General features: G+C 38.4%; 1 protein-coding gene across 1 annotated transcript in view; it reads right to left on the reverse strand.

Annotated features, from left to right (window-relative positions):
- The window catches only part of SPIRE1 (spire-type actin nucleation factor 1), a gene marked incomplete at its 5' end in the record, with an annotated part of 311924 nt that overhangs the window by 301036 nt on the left and 1072 nt on the right, over window positions 1-9816 (reverse strand). The gene's annotated exons all lie outside the window — the stretch shown is intronic.

Genomic DNA, 9816 nt, shown 5'->3' on the forward strand with positions numbered 1-9816 from the left:
AAAACAATTACAATGTGAAAAAAGGTAAACACAGAGATCCAGGTGGTGGGAAGGTCAGGTAGATTACTGGATAAAATAGACTATCTTAAATGGAGGGAAGGACTAATGGAATATAAGGTAAAAAGGTATTTGCAATGAAGAAGTCATTGGTCTTTCAAAATTCTATCATGCAATCTCCAGCATCATTTCTATCACCAAGACCATGTTTTCCAACTACTGATTCTTCCCCTTTGTTTCCAATCCTTTTCATTCCAATCACCAGTAATTATTAATACAGCTTGACTGCATGTTTGATCAATTTCACACTGAAGAAGTTTACAGAATTCTTCAGTTTCATCATCACTGGCTTTAGTGGTTGTTGCATAAATTTGAGTAAGTAGTGATATTAACTGGTCCTCCTTGTAAACTTATGATATTATTTTATCATAGACAGCATTGTACCTCATGACGGATTTTGATATGTTCTTTTAGATAATGAACATGACCCATTCCTCTTCAATTTTGTCATTCTCAGCATAGTAATCCATCTGATTATCAGATTCAAAATGGCTAATATCACTCCATTTCAGCTCACCAATGCCTAAGATATCGATCTGTATGCATTACATTTCATTTTTTACTTCATACATTCCATGTTCCACTTATTAATGGACGTTTACAGCTATTCCTCGGAAACCCTATACGGGGTCTCTATGGGTCAGAATCAGCTCAACGGCACTTCATAACAACAACAACTATTTCTCTTCATTTGAGTTGTGCCCCATCAGCAAATGAAGGTCCTGAGGGCTTTACTCAATTCGCATCATCATGGTCTACTCTACTCTCAGAAGGCAGCTCTTCCCTAGTACAATTTTGCGTGTGTTCCAACCTGAGGCACTCATCTTCTGGCACTATATCTGACAATAATCTGATGCTCTTCAACATGTTTCAATATTCAATAATCTGGTGTTGACAGTGTTTCACTGCTATTCATAAGGTTTTCAGATACTTAATATTTGGAAGTAGTTCGTTTCTCCTTCTTCCTAGTCTGTCTTTGTCTGGAAGCTCAGATGAAATCTGTCCACCATGGGTGATCCTGCTGGTATTTAAAATACCAGTGGCATAGCTTCCAGAATCACAGCAACACACAAGCCACCACAGTACGACAAACTGACAGACGAGTAGTGTCAAATATAGTGCCAGAAAATAAGCCCCTCAGTTTGCAAGGCACTCAAAAAAATGAATGGGAATTGCTGCCCCTCAGTAGACTTGAACATGATGACACAAATGGAACAAAGCTTTCAGACCTTCATTTGCTGATGAGGTACAACTCGAAATGAGAAGAAACAGCTGTAAACATTCATTAATAATCAAAACATGGAATGTAAGAAGTATGAATCTAGGAAAATCAGAAGTTGTCAAAAATGAAATGGAATGCATAAACATCAATATCCTAGGCATTACTGAGCTGAAATGAACTGATACTGGCCAAATTGAATCTGACGATCATAATGTTTACTATGCCAGGAATGACGAAATGAAGAGGAATGGCATCACACTCATCATCAAAATGAACATATCAAGATCTGTCATGAAGTACAATGCTGTCTGTGATAGGATAATATCCATATGTTTACAAGGAATACCACTATCATTAAAATTTACTCACCAACCACTAAAGCCAGTGATGATGAAATTGAAGATCCTACCAACTTTTTCAGTCTGAAATTGATTAAGCATGCAATCAAGATGTACTGATAATGACTGGCAATTGGAATGCAAAGTTTGGACATAAAGAGGAAGGATCAATATTTGGAAAACATGACCTTGATAATGAAATGATGCTGGAGATCATATGATAGCATTTCGTAAGACCAATGACTTCTTTATTGCGAATACCTTTATAAAACAACATAAAAGATAATTATACATAGGACCTCACCAGATGGAATACACAGAAATAAAACTGAGATTCTATGTATGGGAAGAGACAGTGGAACAGAGCTCCATATCATCAGTCAAAACAAGGTCAAAGGCAGACTGTAGAAAAGACCATCATAGCTCATATATAAGTTCAGGCTAAAGCTGAAGAAAATTAAAATAATCCACGAGAGCCAAATAAAAGATACTGTAATGCAATGATATGTTTCAAATGGCTATTGTATCCACAGTCTTTGTAACTCCCACCAAACTATGTTTTTGCCCTGATGGATCAGAATAAGAAAAGGTGGGGAGCCAATGCTAACATGGTGATATGATTCAGTTGTGAGGGATTAACAAGGTTAATTGTGACTGTAAACACTTGAATCTTAAATGTGTATAAAATGAGCCATTTCAGAAGCAGGAAGAAAGGAGCTCTCACTACCATCAAAGAAGAGCCAGGAATGGAGTGCATCCCTAAAACCCTAAGATCCCTGCAGGCTGAACCTCCTCGACCTAGGGACAGAAAGATATGACACTGAGGAGTGACAAGGGATCATCATCAGTAGAATCAAGCACTGGACACAAGATAGAGCATTGGGTGTCCCAACCCACAGAACAAGTAAAGATGGGTGACTTTAGGCTGAGGCTTATAGTGGAGTGTCCTGTGAGCAGTTATCTCTAGCCTTAAAAGAGCTTAGTAACACAGTCAAGAAAAGAGAGGCTTTACTGTGGGCACAGCTGAAGAGAGCCTGCTCTCTTCAGAAAAAAACTGTGCCCTGTGCATTTTCTGTTCCTGACTGGTAACTTCCCTAACAAATCTCTTAACTATGAGTATGGTGTCTGAGTTATGTGTGGCCATTGCAATGAATTATCAAATCCAGCAGAGTAGACTGCTGCGGGAGGAATGGTTGGTATCCTTTTTAGCTTATGCAAATAACCAAAATAAGAAATCAAAAGGTAGTATTGCAAGTGACTTGCCAGAAATAAAGAGAATAAGGACAGAATATTATGAACAAATGTGTGTTAATAAACTGGATAACCTAGATGAAAAGGATAAATTCTTAGAAGCACAGAAGCTACCCAAACAAACTGAAAATGAAACAGAAAATCTAACAGACGTATAAGTTTGTGGTCATGACAGGGGTGGGGAAGATAGCCTTGAAGTTAATAAGGGAACTTGTTACATAACCAGCTTTCCTGACAGTGACTTTAAAAGGACACATAAAGAAAGAAGGAGTTGAAATTTTAAGATGGTAAGAAATGGCAGCACAGCAGTAGCACAGCAACAGCACTTTGGATAGCTTTGCAAGACAGCACGCACCAGGAGGCAGGTGTGAAATGGAGCTAAAAGCTGTAATACTTGCCTGAGAAAATCTTAGAAGCAGATGGCCCTCAGCAGGGCCCAGTGGCAGAGAAAAAAACTGTCCTGATTGAAGAACTGTATCCTGAGTTTTTCCTGCTACTTCCACATTTATCCTGACCCTGAGTTTTACCCTATTGTTGTTGCTAAGTGCCATCGAGAGACGTGTTAAATTCATAGTGACCCTGCATTGGGTTTCCAAGGAGCAGCTGGTGGGTTTGAACTGTCGATTCTGTGGTTCGCAGTCCAGTGATGATCCTACAACACCACACCAGAAGTCAACAACTTAACATAAGTCCTGTGAGATGCTGCAGTGAATTACTGAACCCAAAGATGAGAGGGAAAGTACTGTGGACAGGGAGAGTTGTTAGTGTTTAAGAGATGATGAAGTGGTACAGCAGTTTGGAGAAGTCAGACATTTGGAACACCTTTAACTTTCCCCTCATAGGAACCAGATCAGTGCTGATCCTTATCAAAATATTATTATTCAGTGAAAGACTATTCAATAAAAAAGTTACACACTAAGTTTCTATACATTAAATTGTTTATATTGCTGGTTTATTTCCACTTCCAACAAAGATAAAGCAGTTACATTTCTTAAGTTTATTCCTTTCTTCTCTTTCAATACAGTAAATAAAAAAACAACTGACTGAGATTTTCAACCTACTAAACAAATCCACTAACTTATGTCATGAATTATGGATTTATGATATTTTTTAATTTGTTTACTTGTCAAACATTTCCACAATTAAGTTTTTCTTTTCATCTAGCAAAAAGAAGCAGGATAGTTTTTATACATGTGGGAAATGGAAATTTTTAGTTTTACTGGTCTGGTTTGGTAACCATGGGAACCAAGACACAAGAAACAAAATTATGAACTCCAATAATAAGAATAAAGTGCATAAACTTAGTTTTCTTCCAATCTATAAACTTGTCTTCTTAAATATCCTTTTACCTATTTATTTTCCATAGTACAAAAGCAATAAAATAGCTAGACGGTAAACACAGTTGTTGTTGTTAAGTGCCTTCAAGTCAGTTCCAACTCAAAGTGACCCTATATATGGTTTCTGAGGCTTTTTAAATCTGCTGGGGCAGAAAGCCTCATCTTTCTCCCAAGGAGTGGCTGATGGGCTCAAAGCAGGGACTTTGTGGTTCACGGTCCGGTGCATATCATAATACAGCCATGCACTCCCGAAATCACAGTAATACAAATTAAAAAATAAATGGTATTAGTTCAGATTGTTAAATATGTAAGAATCTTTCATAAATTAACATGTCATTGAAAAGAATTCTAACAGCGTAGTGGTCATGAGTTGAGCTGCTAACCCCAAGGTCAGCAGTTTGAAACTACCAGTCATTCAATGGGAGAAAGTTAAGGCTTTCTGTTCCCATAAAGATTTACAACCTCAGAAACCCTATACGGGGTTGCTATGACTCAGAACCAACACCATGGTACACAACCACCACCAATGTCACTGAGGGAGCACTGTAGGATAAGCACTGGATTGCTAACCACAAGGCCTGCGGTTTAAGCCTAGTATCTGCTTAGCAAATAAAAAAACATGAGGTTTTCTGTTCCCATGGAGATTTACAGTCTTAGAAACCCTACATAGGGTTGCTATCAGTAGGAGCAAACTCAATGGCACTTAACAACATCATAGAAAATAATTTTAAAATTCTAATAAATACTTGCAGTGTAAGAGAGTAATTTGGCTATAGCATCTGCCATTCTACTGGGGTCAAGATATATTATATTGATATAATTAGTTAGGCAGTTGTTCATTTCCTCCATCCCACTCAAGGCATATGTTCCCCCACATTCCCACATGTAAGTTCAGCTTTAGGAATATATGTAATTACGCTTCTTAATGTAAAACTTTTTATAGTTCATTATTTATCACTGTTTATCATTGGGGTCCTGGTATGGTGCTGCAGGGTAATGCACTGAACTGCAAGGTTAGTCTGAACCTCAAGGTTGGCAGTTCAAACCCACCAGCCACTCCTCAGAAACCCTATACAGGGTCGCTATGAGTCAGAGCCAACTCTACAGCACTTAACAACAACAAATCATTGGTCTAAAATGCAACAGCAGGTCATTTGTGATCTGCAGAAAGTATTTAGCCTCAAAGTATGTTTGTAGAAAAATAAATGTAACATCTAGAAAACATAAAATGAATAAAACATGTCTGCAACTTTGTATATAAATATGAGGGTATTTTATATATATAGACTGACTTATAACGCAGGTTTTAAAAGAATTACAGAATATATCTAAATTGAATGAGAACTATAACTTACATAGTCCCACTGCAGATTTCCTGAGAGACCTAACCTCTAAGTAGAAGTAAGATCAAAGTGTGCTGCAGGGTACTTGATCCTTCTATATTCTTGTCTCTGAAACGCCTTATGAAAAGCTGAAAAATAAGTGATGTATGACCAATGCTACTTATAAAATGTAGTACACATCATATACAAATAAACTCTAAGCAGAAGACTATCTTTAAAAATTAATTTGATAAATCTGACAAATATGTCGTAATTTTAATCTCTGAGTACTTAGTATTGTAGAAATTATGGCCCTCAAGCACATAGGAAAACAAACATAAAGAGAAAATTCAATTCAAGTTACTCAATTTGTTTCATTACACACATATACCACTAGGTAGGTTAAGAGAACAAAGTAGGACAATCAACTGTAATACTCATAATCATTTAAGTAAAAAAAAAAAGGAAAATGCATAAATCAACTGAAGGCACATTGTGTACAATGTGTAACAATATATCAGTACTGCTATAACAGAAACAGCCACTGCTCATCTGTCAGTTTGTCGTACTGCAGTGGCTTGTGAGTTGCTATGATTCTGAAAGCTATGCCACTGGTATTTTAAATACCAACAGGGTCACACATGGTGGACAGGTTTCAGATGAGTTTCCAGACGAAGACAGACTAGGAAGAAAGAGTGACGAACTAGTTCTGAATATTCAGTCACTGAAAACTTTATGAATAGGAGAGAAACACTGTCAGATATAGTGCAGGAAAATCAGCCGCTCAGGTTAGAAGACACTCAAAATGCAACTGGGGAAGACCTGCCTCCTCAAAGTAGAGTTGACCGTGATGATGCAAGTGGAGTAAAGCCCATGGGAGAAAAGCCTGCAGGACCTTCATTTGCTGATGGGGCACAACTCAAAATGAAGAGAAACAGCTGTAAACATCCACTGAAAATCGGAACACAGAATGTACGAGGTATGAATCTGGGAAAATTGGAAGTTGTCAAAAATGAAATGGAATGTATAAACATTGATCTCTTAGGCATTAGTGAGCTGAAATGGACTGGTATTGGCCATTTTGAATCTGACAACCACATGGTTTACTATGTCAGGAGTGACAAATTAAAGAAGAATACATGGTGTTGCATTCACTGTCAAAAAGAACATATCCAGATCAGTCATGAGGTACAACACTGTCTGTGATAGGATAATATCCATGAGCCTACAGGGAAGCCCAGTTAACACCACTATTATTCAAATTTGCATACCAACCATTAAAGCCAGTGAGGATGAAATAGAAGAATTTCACCAACTTCTCCAATTTGAAATCAATTAAACATGAAATCAAGATGTATTGATCATTACTGGTGATTGTAATGCAAATGCTGGGAGCAAAGAGGAGGGATCAGTAGTTATAAGATATGACATTGGTGATAGAAATAATGCTGGAGATCACATGATAGAATTCTGCAAAACCAATTATTTGTTCATTTCAAATACCTTCTTTAGACAGCTTAAGAAATGACTATACACCTGGACCTCGCCAGATGGAATACATAGAAATCAAATTGTCTACATCTGCGGAAAGAGACGATGGAAAATCTCCCTATCATCAGTCAAAACAAGGCCAGTGGCAGTCGATGCAACAGACCATCAATTACTCATATGTAAATTCAAACTGAGGCTGAAGAAAATGAAAACAAGTTCACAAGAGCCAAAATATGACCTTGACTATATTGCACCTGAATTTAGAGATCATTTGAAGAACAGATTTGGCACATTAAACACTAAAGACCGAAGACCAGAAGAGTTGTGGGATGACATCAAGAATATCATACATGAAGAAAGCAAAAATACATTGAGAAGACAAGAAAGAAGGAAAAGTTCAAAATGGATGTCTGAAGAGAAACTGAAACTTGCTCTCCAGCATAGAGATGCTAAAGCAAATGGAAGAAACGAGGAGGCCCAAGAGCTGAATAGAAACTTACAAAGATCAGCTCAAGAAGATAAAGCCAAATACTACAACAAAATATGCAAAGATCTGGAATCAGAACACCTAAAAGAAGAGTGTGCTCAGCATTTCTCAAGCTGGGGGGACTGAAGAAAAAATTCAAGCCTCGACTTTTGTTATTGAAAGATTCTCTGGGCAAATTATTGAATGATGCAGACAGTATATCAAAAGAAGATGGAAGGAATACACAGAGTCACTGCACCAAAAGGAAATGGTTAATGTTCAACCATTTCCAGAGGTAGCATATGATCGAGAGAGCCCATGACACTGAAGGAGGAAGTCCAAGGTGCATTGAAGGAATTGGCAAAGAACAAGGCACCAGGAATTGATGGAATAAAAGTTGAAATCTCTCAAGAAATTGAGGTGGCACAGAAGGCACTCACTCATCTCTGCCAAGAAATTTGGAAGACAACTATCTGGCCAACTGATTGGAAGAGATCCATATTTGTGCCCATTCCAAAGAGAGGTGACCCAACAGAATACGGAAATCATAAGACAATCTCTTTGATATCCCAAGCAAATAAAGTTTTGCTAAAGGTAATACAGAAACTGCTACAATCATACATTGACAGAGAACTTCCAGAGGTTCAAGCCAGATTCAGAAGAGGCCGTGGAATGAGGGATATTATTGTTGATGTCCGATGGATGTTGGCTGAAAGCAGAGAATATCAGAAAGATGTTTCCACCTGTGCTTTATTGACTACACAAAGGCTTTCAACTGTGTGGATCATGACAAGTTATGGACAACATTGCAAATTATGAATATTCCGGAACACTTAATTGTGCTCATCGGGAATCTATACCTGGACCAAGAAGCAGTTGTTGAGAGAACATGGGAACATTGAATGGTTTAAAATTTAAAAAGGTGTGCAACAGGTTGTATTCTTTCACCATACTTACTCAACCTGTATGCTGAACAAATAATCCAAGAAGCTGGGTTCTACGAAGAGGAACGTGGCATCAGGATTGGAGGAAGACTCATTAACAACCTGCGATATGCAGATGATACAACCTTGCTTGCTTAAAGTGAAGAGGACTTAAAACATTTACTGAAGAAGATCAAAGAGCACAGCCTTTGGTATGGGTTGCATCTCAATGTCAAGAAAACAAAATTCCTCACCACTGGACCAATAAACAACATTCTTATCAATGGAGAAAAGATTGAAGTTGTCAAGACTTCATTCTTCCTGGATCAACTATCAAAACTCACGGAAGCAGCAGTCAAGAAATCAAATGACGTACTGCAGAGGCAAATCTGCTGCACAAGACCCTTTTCATGTGTTGAAGACCAAAGATGTTAGTTTGAGGACTAAGGTGCACCTGATCCAAGCCACGGTATTTTCAATAACCTCATATGCATGCGGAAACTGGACAGTGAATAAGGAAGACCATAGAAGAGTTGATGCTTTTGAGTTACGGTGTTGGAGGACAATATTGAAAGTGCCATGGGCTGCCAAAAGAACCAATAGATCCGTTTTGAAAGAAGTGCAGCCAGAGCACCCCTTCTAGGCCAAGACGGCCAAACTTCGTCTCTCATACTTCGGACATATTGTCTGGAGAGACCAATCACTGGAGAAGGATATCATGTTTGGTAAGGTCAGAGGAAAAGAGGAAGACCCCCAAAGAGATGGATTGGACCAAGTGGTAGCATCAATGAACTCAAGTGTGGCAACAGTAGTGAGGTTGGCCCAGGATCGGGCAGTGTTTCGTTCTGCTGTACATAAGGTTGCTATGGGTCGGTACCGACTCGATGGCCCCTAACAACAACAACATAACAGATATAGCACATGTAGATGGTTATAAGAAGTACAAATTTATTTTCTCACTGTTTCAGAAGCTATAAGTCTTAAATTTAGGATGCTGGCTCAAGGGTAAGGCTTTTTATCTCTGTTGGTTCTGGGAGGTCCCTGTCTCCATCTTTAGTTCCTTGGAGATCTCATGTGGTGCAGCATTTCCCCCAACTCTGGTCTCTTTGCAGTTTACTTAATCTATTCCTTTATATTTCCTAAGGCATATCTTACACTAATTATTGTTGTTAAGTGCCTTTGAGTAGGTTCCGACCCATAGCAACCCCGTATAGAGTTTTCAAGGAGCAGCTGGTAAGTTTGAACCACCAACCTATCTTGCAGTTCAAATGGTTTTACAGTCTGGCACATTAACACACAGCGCCACACCAGGACTCCACCTTACACTAATGTATTGTTGCTGTTAAGCACCATGGAGTCAGTTCCGACTCATAGTGAGCCTGCACAGGGTTTCCAAGGCTGTAAATCTT

Source organism: Chrysochloris asiatica, unplaced genomic scaffold, assembly GCF_000296735.1.
Source record: "Chrysochloris asiatica unplaced genomic scaffold, ChrAsi1.0 scaffold00429, whole genome shotgun sequence".
NCBI lineage: Eukaryota > Metazoa > Chordata > Mammalia > Afrosoricida > Chrysochloridae > Chrysochloris > Chrysochloris asiatica.